Raw genomic sequence first — 15851 nt, forward strand, 5'->3', positions numbered from 1 at the left:
AGGTGTGGCCTTGTTGGAGGAGGCATGTCAGTGGGAGTGGGCTTTGAGGTTTCAAAAGCCCACACCATTCCCAATTAGCTCTCTCTCCTCTGCCTCCAATTTTCAAATAAGCTCTAAGCTCAGCTACTGCTTCAGTATCGTGCCTGCCTGCCTGCCTGCTGTCTGCTGCCTGCCAGCTGCCTTCCTCTCTGCCTGCTGTCTGCCTGCTGCCTTCCTCTCTGCCTGCTGCCTGCTGCCTGTCTGCTGCCTTCCTCTCTGCCTGCCTGCTGCCTGCTGCCTGCCTTCTGGCTGCCTGCCTGCCTGCTGCCTGCCTGTCTGCTGCCTTTCTGTCTTCTGCCCACCTGCTGCCTGCTGCCTGCCTTCTTGCTGCCTGCCTGCCTGCCTGCCTGCTGCCTTTCTATCTGCCCACCTGCTGCCTGTCTGCCTGCCTGCTGCCTTCCTCTCTGCCTGCCTGCTGCCTGCTGCCTGCTGCCTGCTGCCTGCTGCCTGCTGCCTGCTGCCTGCTGCCTGCTGCCTGCTGCCTGCCTGTCTGCTGTCTTTCTGTCTGCCCACCTGCTGCCTGTCTGCCTGCCTGCTGCCTTCCTCTCTGCCTGCCTGTCATGATGGTTATGAATTTACTCTCTGAAACTGTAAGTAAGCCCCCTCCATTAAATGCTTTCTTTTATAAGTTGCCTTGCTCATGGATGTTTCTTCGCAGTGATTAGAAAAGTAAGACACCTTCTCTGCCAGATGGACTGTGTCTCTAAATTGTGAGCCCAAATCAGCCGTTCATTTAAGTTGCTTTTGTCATACCAGTAGAAAGAGCATTTGATGCAATAGGAAGCAATAGCGTGTGGGCAACCACCTAAGCTGCAGGTCAGGCTGGAATCCAGGTAGGCTCTCTGGAGGAAGTGACCTATGTGTACGTTTCCATGGAATTCAATATTGCTGCATCTTCTCAAAGAAAGACCGTTGTATTTGAGCTGATACACAAGCCAGGGATCCTAGCTACTAAAGAGGCCGAAGCAGACAAATCCCAAGTTCTCTGCCTGCCGGGCTACACAGTGAGCGGAAGGCACTTCTGGGTAAATTGTTAAAACCTGTTGCAGGGCCAGTGCAAGGCTGACATTCTGAGTCTGGTCTCTGGATCCCACATGGAAGGAGAACCGACTCCCTAAAAGCCGCTCTCTGGCCTCTACACACATGCTAAAGTGCGCACGTACCACCACAACACATCATACACACAGAGTAAATAATAATAGTAACAATACATTAAAGTGTAAAAGCTGTCTCAACTTAAAACGAATAAAAGCAGAGTTGAGGGCACAGCTCTGTGGCGGTGTGAGAGCTGAGGTTCAATCTTTTGTACTAAAAATAAATATATAAATAAGATATTGCTTTTGTTAGCCTCTTCCTTCCACCACATATCAGAGAATCCTGGTGGTTTCTGTCCAAAAGCAGTCAGCAGAGAGCACTTTGTGACTTTAACATTGTAAGCTACTTGCCAACTTCAGAGTGTACTCCCCAGGCCAATCGTTATGGGCTGTCTGTCCTCTAATGGGTTTTTTATTGTCTGCTATCAAGTGTATCACATTGAAATAATTATAATTTTTTTCCCTAATCCCAAGGAAGGAAGGTCTTAAGTGGGGTGGGGGGGGTACTATGTACAAATTGCTTATTTAATCCTCTTAATTTGGAGGGGGCGCTGAAGGAAGAGCGTTCTTGAAATGAGGCAACAAGCGGAAGTTGGGAAACACAAAGAAGATGGACTTGTGTGCCAAAGGCCACTGGAGCTGTCCCTAAGATTGCGTGCAGATAACTGAAAACATGGCGATTCCTGTGCTTGGCAGGTCACACCCTGTCCTCAGAGCTAATAGTGGCCTGGGAGTTATTTTACGAGTTAAACACGATGGTACAAACAAGCCTGCGGTGAGGCTCCTCTTCCTCCTGGTGAGGAAGGTACCATCATGTCTCCTGTTTTGCAGAGAAACAAGCAGATGCTTACCACACTGAAGGTCCTCTCTCAGCTGGGAATGAGGATGGAGATTTGCTGCTGTGAAAAGTGGATAGTGAATGTGTAAATAGACAGGACCCGGCAGAGCAGGCAGCCAGGCTTACTGCTTCTTTTCTTTGGGAACAATGCCACTGGGCCACTTTAGAAATGAACTCGATCACTAATGAACCCCCCTCCCCTCCGGTAACTAATACCCTTTGGCTAAAGTCCCATTTGGAAGAGCATCGTGGAATTCATGTTGCTAATAAACTTAAATTTCTGGTTCCTGTTCATACAAGCCATTTGACAACCGCGTGGTAATTTGTAGGTAAATAAGATGCATGAAGATTATCCGAGTAGTCATGAGGGTCCGATGGACTCCCTCAGACGCTGCTGGCCTGACATTTACGGTCTGTCTGGCATAGTCTCAACAGAGGAATAAGGTTTGGGCTGGACGTGTACCAGGAGTCTCAAGGGATGTGTACATCTTTAGCCCAGTGTCTCTGTTGGGGCAGTATCACAGGTTACCATGGAGGAGCCTAGCGAGGTAATCAGACTCTGGAGGAGAAAGAAAATAGCAAGCCTTTGGTTGTTCATTAGTAATGTATTCATTGATTGTTACCTGATCTGTGAAAAAGATTATCCGTGTCTACCAATTTCAAACATGAGCCAATAAACACCCTCTGACTTTGAATTAAAATAGTGCCAAATTTGTAAGCATCTCAATCTTAGAAACGTGATACCCAATATAATGGGGGTGGGGGGGGGCGGGGATAACGTGGCTGGTACAAAATAACTCAGAGTTTCTACATAGCTTTGTGAAGTAAATATGACTTCCATTTGTGCTTAGCTCCCTCAGATGGCCAGCTGAGTGTTGTTAAGTTCTTTGTGCAGGACCTTATTCATCTCCAAGACACAGTTCCACAACGGTTCTGCAGTAAGCACTGCTTTCATAAGTACAGACTCTAAAGCTGCTTGTGAGGCCCCAGGGCTCCGTGGCTCTTGAGCACATTCTCCTGGTAGCCTTCACTTCCGCTTTTGGCTGAAGAAAAAGCCCTGGGTATAAACCTAAGAAGGGGTATTATGGGATGGGTTCTACTCTAAGACAGGTGATAAGGGAAATTCCCCAGCCCCTCCCCACACACATACACATACACCGTGTGTGCTAGATAGAATTTGCCTGTCAGTCTGTCTGTCCTAGTCTCTCTTTGTATCTGGGGTGCCTACTTGGAAATTTCTTGCTCCTCAGCATTTCCTCCAGAAGCTTTTTCTTTGCAATGAGGGGTGATCTCCTATATTGCATATTTAACCCCATTTCTGGCCTCAACTTCTGGATACCAGCAATACTCCTTCTCTCTCTCTCTCCCTCTCCCTCTCTCTCTCCCTTCCCCCCCCCTCTCTCTCTTTAAATAACTGGAAATGTACCTTCTCACTGCCAATGTCTTCTGAAGGGGCAAAGCCTTCCACACCTCCGTTCAAGTAGAGAACCAGTATTCTAATGGGAAGTGTTGCTAGTCACGTTAGAGACAGAGTGGCCTTCATGGTGACAGTCTGCCCTCCTTTGGCCTTTTCATTCATGGCGTGGTGACTATGTTCAAGAACTCTTAACTTAGGCTCTTTGGTGTTTAAAGCCACTTAGGTCACATGAGACAGTGACAAATTGGTCAGAGGTTAGCCTTCTGGAATCCAAACCTATGTTTATTATTGTTAGCTGTGTAAAGTGGTTAACTCTCTCTCTTTCTTTATGCCCTGGCTTCTGAATCTATAAAATAATAAGAATAAGCTGGGGCATGTCCTGTATTCAACATTTGTGTCCCCTTCCTTCTGCACTAAAACTTCTCAGTTTTGAATTGCAACACACTCAGGTTAGAATTGCCAAAATTAGAAATAAAAATATAGGATGCCCAGTTAAATTTTATTTTAAATAAATGCTAACTACTTTTTAGAGTTAAAAGTGTATCTCATTTTCTATAGGTCATCTGTAAGTCAAGTTTCTTAACTGACCCCCAGCTCAGCTAACACCCTTTCATCCACAGGTCCCGTTTGCCTCTGAAGCAGGCCTCTGACACAGTCTGGGTGATATAAACAAAGGCGTCCTGGGAGTATGGATGTCTTCCTGATTAAGCAGCAGCAGACCACATAGAACTTGGATATTGCTCTCTTCCTGACCTTCTTCCTGCTGGCATGTGAGGGTGGCCCCCTGAATTGAAGAAGCCATCTTTCCTGCCTGTGTGAAGACCTAGTGCTACTGTCCTGGAAGGAATGGAAGTGTCCATTCCAGAAAGCAACTTGCACCCTCCCTTTGGCTACCAGACTATAAACACGAAGGACCCCAAGAAATAGGAATTTTCACAGATTAGAGGAAGAAAAGGACAGCCAGAAAGGAGCTCATCTCTCAGAAAGAGCTTTCACCCAGCTCTGACATATTCTCACACCACCTTCTGGGAGAAACTGGAGGACAGACAGTGACAGCACTGGGACCTCATCTTGACCAAGGCTGCTTGGTTATGCACACTTCTTGCCTTCACTTTAGAGCTAAATCTCCCTTCAGGGACACCGAGCACAGACTTGAGGGGGTCCACTGGACCTTCTTCCCCATTGTGGCCACATTGAGTACCTGTTCTTTCCCTGCTTTTCACTCTTACCTGTTGGCTTAATTGGTCTATGTGCAGCAGGTGGCAGAGTCCAAGCTCTGACTTTAACCGCTCTGATAGCCTGGAGGAGGCTTCTCAGTAATAGCATCCTACGGAGCAGCTTTAGCTTGTCCTTGGGTAGGAAAACCAAAATGGTGATATCATAGTTGTTGTCATTGCCTTCTTCTTCTTCTTCTTCTTCTTCTTCTTCTTCTTCTTCTTCTTCTTCTTCTTCTTCTTCTCCTCTTCCTCCTCTTCCTCCTCTTCTTCCTGCTCTTCCTCCTCCTCCTCTACCTCCTCTTCCTCTTCCCCCTTCTCTTCCTCCTCCTTTTCTTTTCATTTGCCACCTGCTTGCTACATCACTTCAGCTTTATCTTGTGTCCAGGTGTTAAGTCCTCATCTCCCGTCCCCAGAGACGGCTGCCTTTTATAGGTCACATCAAAGAGCCAGTGCCCAGTGTACTCCGGAGGGGCTCTATCCAGAGAGACACTACAAGGAAATGGGAAAGAAAGCGAGAATTTGAGGAAGATAACCCACAGCTCACCCCTTCCCATGTAGCTGAGCCACACAGCGGGATTTCCCACAAGCCAACCCCACTAACCCATCCTTGCCAACACTGATGCCCCACCTCCAGCACCTCAGGTGTAGAGAGAGGCAGGAGCCTAACCGTGTAGCAGCTCCCACCTCATGTTTTCTCCCTCATACCTCACCTCAGCCCAGGGTGGGGGCAGGGTTCTGATCTGTTGCTCCCTCACACAATCTTTTTCCTTTTTGTCATTTTTCAAAGCTATATTTATCAATATGTGTGTGCATAAACACACGCGTGAGACCTGACACAAGTGCGAAGGTCAGGAAACAACCTTCAGGGGTCTGTTGTCTCCATCCACCTATGGGTCCAGGGGATCAAACCCAGGTCATCAGGCACCAACCGTCCTAACCTCCTGAGCCATCTCACCAGCTCTGCAGACACAATTTCTAGTACATAAACTTCCTCCTGAAGGCACTTTGGGATGGTGGTGAGTGACATGGGGACATCAGCTGCCACACAATAAAGACTGAAGAAGTGTGCTAATATTTGTTAGGAGGTGAGGTAGAGTCAGGAAGCTCTGCTGGGGGCCGGACTCGTCCTCTTCATCTGTTTCCTTCATCCTCCCTCCTTCCTCCATCTCCAGGTCTCTCTTTCCTCTGCTTTCAGATAGGTTCCCAAAAGTACAGATTCTGAAGAGTAAACTTGCATGTTACTTTGCTTTTTGTTTTGTTCTTGATTCCCTTCATATGCCCTCTGTGAATCAGAACCTTGTAAGAGGAAAATCGTGAATACCATTTAAAAGCCCAAGCAGTAATAATTGCAAAAGAGAGACTCTACCCTACCCCACCCCCACCTTTTAAAAATAAAAGATTTCCCTTATGGCTGAATACAGGTTTTGCCTCAGAAAGCAGCTTGACTGATAGCAGCTGGTTCATATGGGGCTCTGTGGAAGATGTGCCCCAAGCTAGAGCTCCAGGATCGATTAGAGATGTCTGCCACCCACACCCACATGACAAAGGAGAGTGGTGTTTGTCCTCCAGGCCCTGTAACACGAGCCACACTAGTAGTTGTCATTTTCAGCTGGGTCATGCCCTGGTATGGCCTATGGCAGGCTGTTCAGATACCTTGGTAGCAACTGAGTAGTTTTGCTATTTATTTATCTTGATCAATGGGCAAGAATTAATTTTGTACTATTAAAATCTGTGTTCTTATTTAAGCCACTAGTAGATGAACAGATTATAAGCCTGTATCCAAGTTCTTAAAAGAAGTGTAAGCTTTAATGTTTATTCTGATGCCCAAAAAAGATGGAAATATCTATCAGGGTAGATGCAGGGGGCTAGATCTACATCAAACCAAAGCATGCTTGTGGTTTTCTTATTTTTATTTTTTTTCCACGAAGCTTTGAGGTGTCATTTCTCTTCATCTTAGGGGCACACAGTTTGAAAGACATCAGAAGATCGTGGTCACTGAAATTACACATGCCACAACATATGGATAAAACCTCAAGAAATGTTTAGCAAAAACAATAATGAAATAATTTGCCTACCATCTTTAAAGCAGAAGCTACACCACTCACAGATACCCTTCTGGTTGCTGGCTGGACTCTCTGTAGCCCTCAGATCACATTTCAATGGACTACATTTAGACAGAGATAATTTATTTTTCAGTTTTAGAAACCTACATCATACCTATGAGTATTTTTTTTCTCAAACGATGCTAGTTTGTATTACATGTGTTTGGCTAAGCAAAGACCAGGAATACTGGCAACCCAATGCAGTAATCAATGGTTAACTCAATCACCAAGTGATTTAATAAATAAACTGTTAGAAATAAAACCAGCAGGGTGAAATTTCTTTGGAAGCACTTAGCATATGATACTTTCTTCCATTTAAAAATAGAATCCAGGGGGTATGTGAAGGACTTAAGGAATCACATTTGTCACAGGATCAGACAGTGACTTAAAATAGCGGTGGCGGTGTCATAAGTATGTATACATTTCCAGTCCTGAGCTACCTGGAGTTGTGTGGTTCTTCTGTCTGAAGACAGTTGAAGCTTCTCTGCCTGAAAGCTGAGTTAACCCTGTTTAACGGCTGTGACTTCAGAACCAGAGGAAAATTAACTCGTTTCACTTCTGCTTGCCTGCAGCACTTTCTCACCCCGGGTTCCCAGTTTTATCAAGACGGGTAAGAGCATATAAGGTGACTTGATTGTGGACTCTTTGCAGGGCGAGATCCGGCTACAGTATGGTTGGCTAAGTTTGAACTTTTGACTTGTTATTTTTGGTTCAGGTTGTTCTAAAGATGCAACACAATCGCCAATGGCCTTGCTGTGTAAACTGACACGCTGGTGGCTGCATACACAATCGCAAAGGTGATGACACCCATGTCCTGACCGAGTCGGAGGTGAATGACCTCTGTGTACACACTGCTCCGTAGAAACAGATGCGAAGGCCAGTTCCACATTTCGGTGCAGGAGCAGGCACACAAGTTGGGGCTTCCTCGGTGTTTTTCATGACCCTGCATATTCACCCAGTGATTTTGCCATATCCATCTTACACCTCTTCCCAGCCTCATTAGCCCCTCATCTTTCGTTGCATCCACGTAGCTGGTTTTGCATGGACTGAACCTTGATAACGTAGAATGAACAAATCTGGTCTTTGTCTGTATAATGCTTCCTGGTTCTTGAGATATTGGCAAGTCTTTTAACATAAAGAATATAACAATAATGTGTATTTTACTAATAGCTACCACTTATCTATTTGAATTTCACCTCTCCTTTTTACTCAGTGAAAGTGGGGGAGTTTATTTTTAAAAACACAAATGAATGAACTACCATGCAAAAAAAAAAAAAACTACTTGCAATTCTCTCTAGTCGCCTTCCCAGCCCTTACTTACAATCACTGTATGTATTTTAGGCTCTAAGAAAGAAGCACTTAGGAGTCGCAGCAGATTCTTGTGATAACAACAGTTAATCTTGCACACATGAGCACACACAAAAATCCCCACCAGCTGGCCAAGGTTGGCAGTGTGGGAGAAGATAGCAGAATCACGAAAACAGAACTAACACCAGATGAAACAGAGTTAACAAGAGAATTCCTTGCACCTACAACTTCATACATGAAATTGTGCTCTGTTAGGCATAGCACAGGCCGTTGGCAGGCCAAAGGGGAAACACTTGATGCAGGGGAAGAAAAGATGAGGCTTCTTAGAGGGGCTGATAATGAATCTGGGAAAAACAGAACACAGACAATGTGTATGAGCCAGGAGATCAGGGCAGACAACGTAATAGCACACAGGAAGAAGTCAGAATCCCTAACCCTGAGACAGAGCGGACTAATGAGCAAACCTGCATCTGAATATCACTTCACTACTTCTAAGCACGTACTCAGATACTCTCAGTTGGCTTCAGCAACGGCGTCTAAGTTTGTGGGCGTCTGATGAGTTCACAGACGGGAAAATATAACTGAAGCGTTGGGATTGCCTAGGAGGGCATAGTTTATTGGGGGTTTTGCTGGCTTGTTAAGGGGAAGGGTTGTTTTATTTTTGTGATGGTTTGAAGGAGAATGGCCCCCATAGGCTCATAGTTTGAATACTTGGTCTCCAGCTGGTGGAACTGATTTGGAAGGATTCAGAGATGTGACCTTGTTGTGAAGGAGGTGTGTCACTGGTGGCAGGCTTGAGGTGTTAAAAGACTGCTGCCCTTCCCAGTGCGCTCGCTCGCTCTCTCTCTCTCTCTCTCTCTCTCTCTCTCTCTCTCTCTCTCTCTCTCTCTCTCTCTCTGCCTCCTGCTGTCAGATGCAAATATGAGCTCTCTGATATTCCTGCCATTGTGCCTTCACTCAACCATCATGGTCTCTGGCCCTCTGAAACCATAAGCCCAATTAAATGCTTTATCTCTTTAGTTGTCTTGGATATGGTGTTTTATCACAGTAATAGAAGTCTTAACTAAGACCTTTTTATTGGAAATTGAGGTTTTTCACTCTGTTTAGATTTAGTTTTGTTTGTTTGTTTGTTTGCTGAGACAGAGTCTTGCTAAGTTACCAAAGCAATCCTCTTCTCTCAGCCTCCCAGAGGAGCTGAGACTACAGTGGTATGCCAAAACCCCTTGCTGAGAACCTAGTTTATGAGCCAGGCTTTTAACCAACCCCCATTTCCTTTTCTTTGTGTTTAATATTTACTTCATGTGTATTTGTGTGCTGCCTGCCTGTATATCTGTGCATCACATGCACGCCTGGTGCCACTGAGGCCAGAGAGAGAGCATTAAACTGCCTGGAACTGGAGTTATACGTGGCTGTGAGCTACTGTATGGGTGCTGGGAGCCACACCAGGGGCCTCTGAAAAATCAGCCAATGATCGTAACCACTGACCCATCATCTTTCCCGCCCAGTGAGACATATCTTAGGCTTTCAATGTTGACTAAATGATTTTTCTGCTACCTACTGGGTACCTCTGCTTTGTGTCAGCCGACAACTAGGCAGATATCTGGATGGACTACCACCCTGGCATACACAAGTAGTTGAGATGAAAACGGCAGCTCCTCTGAAGAAATATGAAGACAATGTGATTTTTTAAAAAAAAAATCATTCAACTGGTGCTCTCACCTTAGTGCTGAACACTTATGAAAATTGGCAGTGCAATGGAAGGGGCTTTACCCCACAATAAAGTGTCTACTTGAACTTGAATTGGGGAGAAAACATTAGGCATTTAATTTTGTTTAGTTTTGAGACGAGGTCTCACTATGTAGGCCTGACTGCTCTGAAGCTCGCAACCTGCCCTCTGCCTCCCAAGTGCTGGGATTACAGGTGCTAATATCACTATTATCTTACTTGTGTATGACTTTGTCACTTTATTAGCTAGTGTTAATGTGTTCACCCACTCAATAGGCCATAAAACCTTTTCTTCTACAAAGGGTCTGCTTAGCATGTGGGCAGAAAACGTGATGCTGAGCAAGGGTTTTCAGCCCATCACGCATACAAAGCAACATTAGGGCACCAGCCTTTTACACCCAGAAAAGGCTTGATTCTATATGGTCAGCAGGCAAGGAGGCTAGTTCTCCAAGCTCACATCTGCTCCCCATCAGGGAAATCAATAGCAAGAAGAGAGAGAGGGAGAGAGTTGCGCCTGCTGATTGAATGCCACAAGGGGAGTTTGGTGCAGGTATATATGGGCATGTCTCTTTGCAGATCACGTGCTCCCTCAATATGGAGGACTTGGCTATCATCAGCTGGATGAGCCAGCCTCGTGAAGAACCAGTTCTGACCTGCTTGAATACATTAGAGGCTCTTCCTGAAAGATGACTCTTTGTTATTCAATAGTCAGCTTAATCATCTGTCTTTCTCTTATTTTTTTTTCTAACTTGCAACCTTTCATTTTAACAATAGTACCCCCATAATTCTCAAAGCCCCATCCTTTCCCCATTGGAGAGAAGCATTTGTGAGTAGACAGCCAGATACCCTCTCACTGAAATTTGAGACACTGTACTTTTTGGAAGATGTTTCCTAGGGTTTGTGTGTGAGAGAGACAGTGTGTGGTGTAGCCCATGCTGGCCTTGAACTCATTGTGTAGCCAGGGATGACCTTGAACTTTAAATCCTGCTGCTTCTAGTTCCTGAGTACTAGGATTCCAGGCAAATACAGGGTGCTGGGGTTAAACTCAGTGCTTCCTGCATGCCAGGCAGGCATTCTACCAACTGAATTACAACCTCAGCCTGAGGGCATTTGAAAAGCCTGGGTCACTTTGAGTTCTTCTAAGCCCTTTATAATGGCTTCCACTTGTATTTCGAATAAATGTCTTACGAGGCTTTACACTACCTGCTTTTTACCCCCCAACTCTGCCTTTTATCACCTTCACCCTCATTCACGACTTCCTCTAACCCCCACTCACACACCTGGGAAAGAGGGGTGTAAATGGTTATCATAGGAAACTACTAATTATTCCAGCAATTGACTGGCCTTCCATAAATGGAAAGGTAGTACCATTCATTCATTCATTCATTCATTCATCCATCTATACACTTGTTCAACTGCTCTGAGCTTTTCTTTATCTGACCTAGAGATAACAAGTTGATGAGGCAGCCACTATGTCTGAGCTCGTGCATCTTGCAGTTTGCGAGAGGGCGACAGAATCCACCCAAGGTAAAAAGGCAAATCTCAAAAAGACACTGCTGAAGTTATTTGACAAAAGACAGAACTACCAGCTGAGTAAGAGATTCTCTAAAGAGGCAAGAGGGAACAACTCACCTGTGTTTACACACCTGGCACACACTTAAAATGTGTTGCCCTACGACTAAACTTTATGTTCCATACATGAGTCTACAGAATGGTCCTTGTAACTTTGTAAAAATCCATTCCTGCACAAGTACTTTCTCCTCAAAACCATACAACTCATGCCCATCCATCAAAAAATGCTCAGGTATGAAAGGCATTTCCGCCTTTGGTAACAATTGATCCAGTTTTGAAAATGAGATCCTGACAAGCTAGGTAGTACAGGCCTGAAATCAGGTGCTCTGGAGGCTGAGGTAGGAGGATCTCTACAAATCTGACGTCAGGATAGTGCACAGCCATGCCCAGGCCAGCCAAGGCCACATCCTGAGGCCACCTCAGAAAGCAAAAAGAGAAGAGAAAAAAGAAAGAAAGGAGAAGGGAAGAGAAAGCCTCAGACTTCCAGGGACAATCTCGGGGCTGAGGGGTGGAAGGCTGGGGCGAGGGTAACTATTATGTCATCACAAGTCAGATCCATCCCTAACAAAGACAGCCACAGTTGCTTCACAGTGAGAGTGAACAGGATGATGGGAAAGACCGGAAACAATTAAAACAAACAAACAAACAAAACAAAACAAAACACCCTCAAACAGCCTTTAAAAGGGAGCTGGGAGGCATCCCAGCACACACTGAGTGAGATCATCTGGCAGCTTGTTATTTCAGGTTTTTTTTTCCTGTCTACATATTGCGTTTTCTATTTTAATTCATAATAAATATACATGGCTATCCCTAAAAAGAAGTTATTTTAAAGGCAGAGAGCAAACAGGCTTGTTTCTAGTGATTATGTTTTCCAAACACACCCTTGGAAAAGGACCAAAGGGGCAGCCTGTTGTAAAGTCTGATAACATCCGTGAGATGCTGCGTACACTTCCTGGTTACTCTCTAAGGTTTCTGGTTGCTCTGGCCTTTTCTCCAATGTCACTAGTGCTTCTTGAGTAACAGCCCCGTGTGATCTGAATTCTCCTTGCATTTCAATTAACTGAAGTGCTCAGACCTTGCATAGGTATACACTTGGCCTGATTTTTAGAACCTCCATATTTTATTTAAAAAGTTCATTGACATATTAATATATAACTTGCACTGAGCAAAATCTATCCGAGTCATAAGTACACTCACAGATCAGTTTTGGCAAATGCATTTCCTTATGTAATCAACACCCTAATCGAGATACAGTGGTCACTCCAGAACCTACTTTCCAGTCCCATCCTCTGTAAGCAGCTACTTTCGGTTCAGTCTCCCCAGGTGACCTTACACTTGACTGTCATAAAAACAAACTCTTACTGCACGTGCTCTTCCTCCCTACTTTCTCCATTCAGCTTGATGTTTTCAGAATATGGAGGTGTTGCTCGCAAACACTGGGTGTTTGTCTGCATCGCTGAGAGGTCCTTCTTGGCTCCAGCTATTTTTCCAGGTCACTCTGTTCCAGGTAGCAAGTGAAGTCAGGCTTGGCAAAGAGGCAGTACAGGCAGAGCTTTGGAGTAAATCAATAAATAAATCAGTATCTAATAATAGGTCTTTTCTACCTCAATTCTACTTCATTCTTCAGTGGACTAAATACTGTGAATGTTTTAATTTCATCAAGCCATTTCCTCAACTCCTGTATCCCACCCCCCTTCCATGTTTTTTTTTTGTTTTTTGTTTTTATTTGTTTGTTTTTTTGAGACAAGGTTTCTCTGTGTAGCCCTAACAGTCCTGGAACTTGCTTTGTAGACCAGGCTGGCCTCGAATTCACATAGATCCTCCCATCTCTACCTCCCAAGTGCTGGGATTTTATATATATATGAAGCCAATGTCTTGACATCCTCAACAGGTGTCTAATGACTTGTATGAAATAACAAAAGCAAGGCTGGGGAGATGGTTCAGTTAGTAAGTGATTAATATATAAGCATGATGACCTGAATGTAATCCCTGGAAATCCTGAACAAAACAAAACGAAACAAAAGCAAGCAAACAAACAAACAAAACCAGGCACGGTGATGGGCAGGTATAATCCCAGCACTTGTTGGGGAGGAGAGAGTCAGGCAGATGCCTGGGGCTCACTGGACAGACAGCCTCGCCTACTTGGCAAGTTTTAGGCCAATTTGAAAACCCTGCCTCAAAACAAAAAACAAAAAAAGCAAATTAGATGGCATTTGAGGAATGACACCAGAGGCTGACTGCTGTCCTGCACACATGGGCCCACGTATGCACACTCATACGCACGATAACAGAATAATCACTTTGGGTGCTGTGTGATTTCAACTCTGGATATTAAATGAATTTATACTGGACAAATAATAGGAAGTAACAGAAGACTAAGAGCTGTGACTTCTGACACATACCTATAATCCCAGCACTCCAAGGGCTGAGGCAGGAGGATTACAGGCTAGAGGGTAATCCATGATAAATAATGAGTTGGGTTGGGATTTTTTTTTTATCGTTGTTTTTGTTTTTGTTTTAATCAGTTCTGACAAATGTTGTAGTTCTTTCAAATTCTTTCAATGTTGTCTAGGGAAATTTGACACATATAAAAAGATGCTTGTCACATGTTTAGGAGTGATAAGTACCCAATAAAGGTTAGCGGAATAGCAGCAAGATCAATAGTAGTCACAGCAGCAGGAATGTTACAATAATAGCAGCAACCGGTATTGATAGACACAGTGGCTGCAGCAACCGTAGCCGCAGCAGTGACCACAAGGGCAGTGCTGAGCTGCAGCAGCCACTCTGTTTCGTTGCCTTATAGGACTGACATAGCATTCTTACTCGTCTTTGGAATGAAACCAAAATAGGAACAATTTCACTTTTAAAATTAAACTCATTTCTTATTTTATGTGTATGAGTGTTTTGCCTGCCTGTATGTTTATGTACAGTGTGCCTGAGAAGGTTAGAACAGGGCACTGAATCCCTTGGAACTGGTGTTATAGATGGTTGTAAGCTGCCATGTCAGTGCTGGATGCCAAGCCCAGGTCCTCGGCAAAAGTGACAAGTGCTCTTAATTGTTGAAGCACCCCCCTCCCCCAATTCAATAATTAAAAAATTGAACTGGTTTATAAAACAATTACGGTAAAGTGAGGATGGTTCCCCCCTTGTAACTGAGCTGGATCTGGTGAAAGCGAGGCAGGCTGAGCATCGGGCATTAGAGAAACATTTGCTTCGTACGTTTCAGAGCCCACGCTGAGGGATTGCACCATGGGTCAGGGAAATTTGAGCAGAGCCAGGCATTTGTATGACACTCATGAAATCTCCAGGCAGCTCATAGCAGTGGGCAGAGCCTTGGAACTCCGAACAGAATTATTGCACAAGAGAATAGCTTGCCACAAACAGGCTAGAACTGATTTATTTAGTACCACTTGGAAGTCATTCTAGAAGCTCTGTCCATTTTTAATCAGGGGGTGGAGCTTGAGGCGAGAGGTGGCTTATCTACCATCTTCACAACCGGGATCAGTGTTGGATGAAAAAGTTAAAAAAGGAAATGGACCCGATGAGGATGCGTTGCCTTGTCTGACCATCTGCACTTCTCATATGTCCCTAGGATCCATACATATTTGTATGTGTGTTACGTATGTGTTTTAACGAGGATAACATGAAAAGGCCATTCTGTTTTCAGTTTTGAACAGTATTTGTTAGCATTGGGCGTAGCTAATGGCTAATGCTCATTAAGTTGCTGCAGGTTATGTCATTTAGGCGTTTCCCAGCTGCCCTACAAAATAAGTATAGTGTGAGTGTGTCCAACCTTTGGACATTGAGATTCTATGCTGTTATATCACGTATGGTTCACACTTGTGAACTGTATAACTGAGTTTGGGGGAAAGTCACAGAGAGATTCATAATATCGTAAGTAATTCTACCTTTTGTATTGGGCCCCACTCATGGCTAGTCTGTGGGCATGTAGGTGGTGGGGCTGCAGGTTAAAAATGCCAGGAGGGGAAGGATTGGCCAGTGACTGGCAGTGACAATTCTGTGGTTCAGGTGCTCAGTTCTAGACAAGGATTTAAAGAAATACGAGCCTGTGGTTTTTTTTGGAGTTTTTTTTTTTTTTTTTTTTATCAGTGAGGGCTTTGAAGAGGAGATGACCTCAGTGAAAGATGAAAACAAAACAATAAAGGTTGCTCCACCCAGAAGGGCTGGGGAGGGGGCAGAGGAGGCTCCAAACTTTGACACAGGAAAGAGCTCCCCATAGACCAGAGTTCTCAAGTTGGCTGTGGGTTGGGACAGATAGTGTGCCGCAGCAGGGACTGATGGGAATCACACAGGAGGAAAGCAGCGGAATCCAGATCCTGAAGGACCCAAGGACTACAGGAATCACTATGGGAACTTGAGAAAGAGAGCGGCAGGGGACGCTTTCAAGCTACGAGCTGCACGCACACACGCACACACATATGCCAAGATTTTTAAAGCCTCTTTTGTTCATGGCTATTAATATAATGGTTTTTCTAGTAGAAGCATTTTTTTTTAATGATCTCTATTTTATATCTTGTG

The 15851-nt window shown here is 44.6% G+C and overlaps 1 protein-coding gene across 2 annotated transcripts in view; it reads left to right on the top strand.

Moving 5' to 3' along the window:
* LMOD3 (leiomodin 3) overlaps positions 1–15851 on the top strand; it is a 45391-nt gene that overhangs the window by 11886 nt on the left and 17654 nt on the right. Inside the window, exon 1 of one of the 2 annotated variants that reach the window (XM_084765609.1) lies at positions 7187–7317. The exons of the other annotated variant lie outside the window; for it this stretch is intronic. The gene's annotated coding sequence lies outside the window, so the exon portion shown is untranslated. Of the gene's footprint in view, positions 1–7186; positions 7318–15851 lie in introns of those variants that run through there. 2 annotated transcript variants of the gene reach the window in all.

The sequence above is a fragment of the Acomys minous genome, assembly GCF_964271855.1.
Source record: "Acomys minous genome assembly, chromosome: 17".
Classification (NCBI taxonomy): Eukaryota; Metazoa; Chordata; class Mammalia; order Rodentia; family Muridae; genus Acomys; species Acomys minous.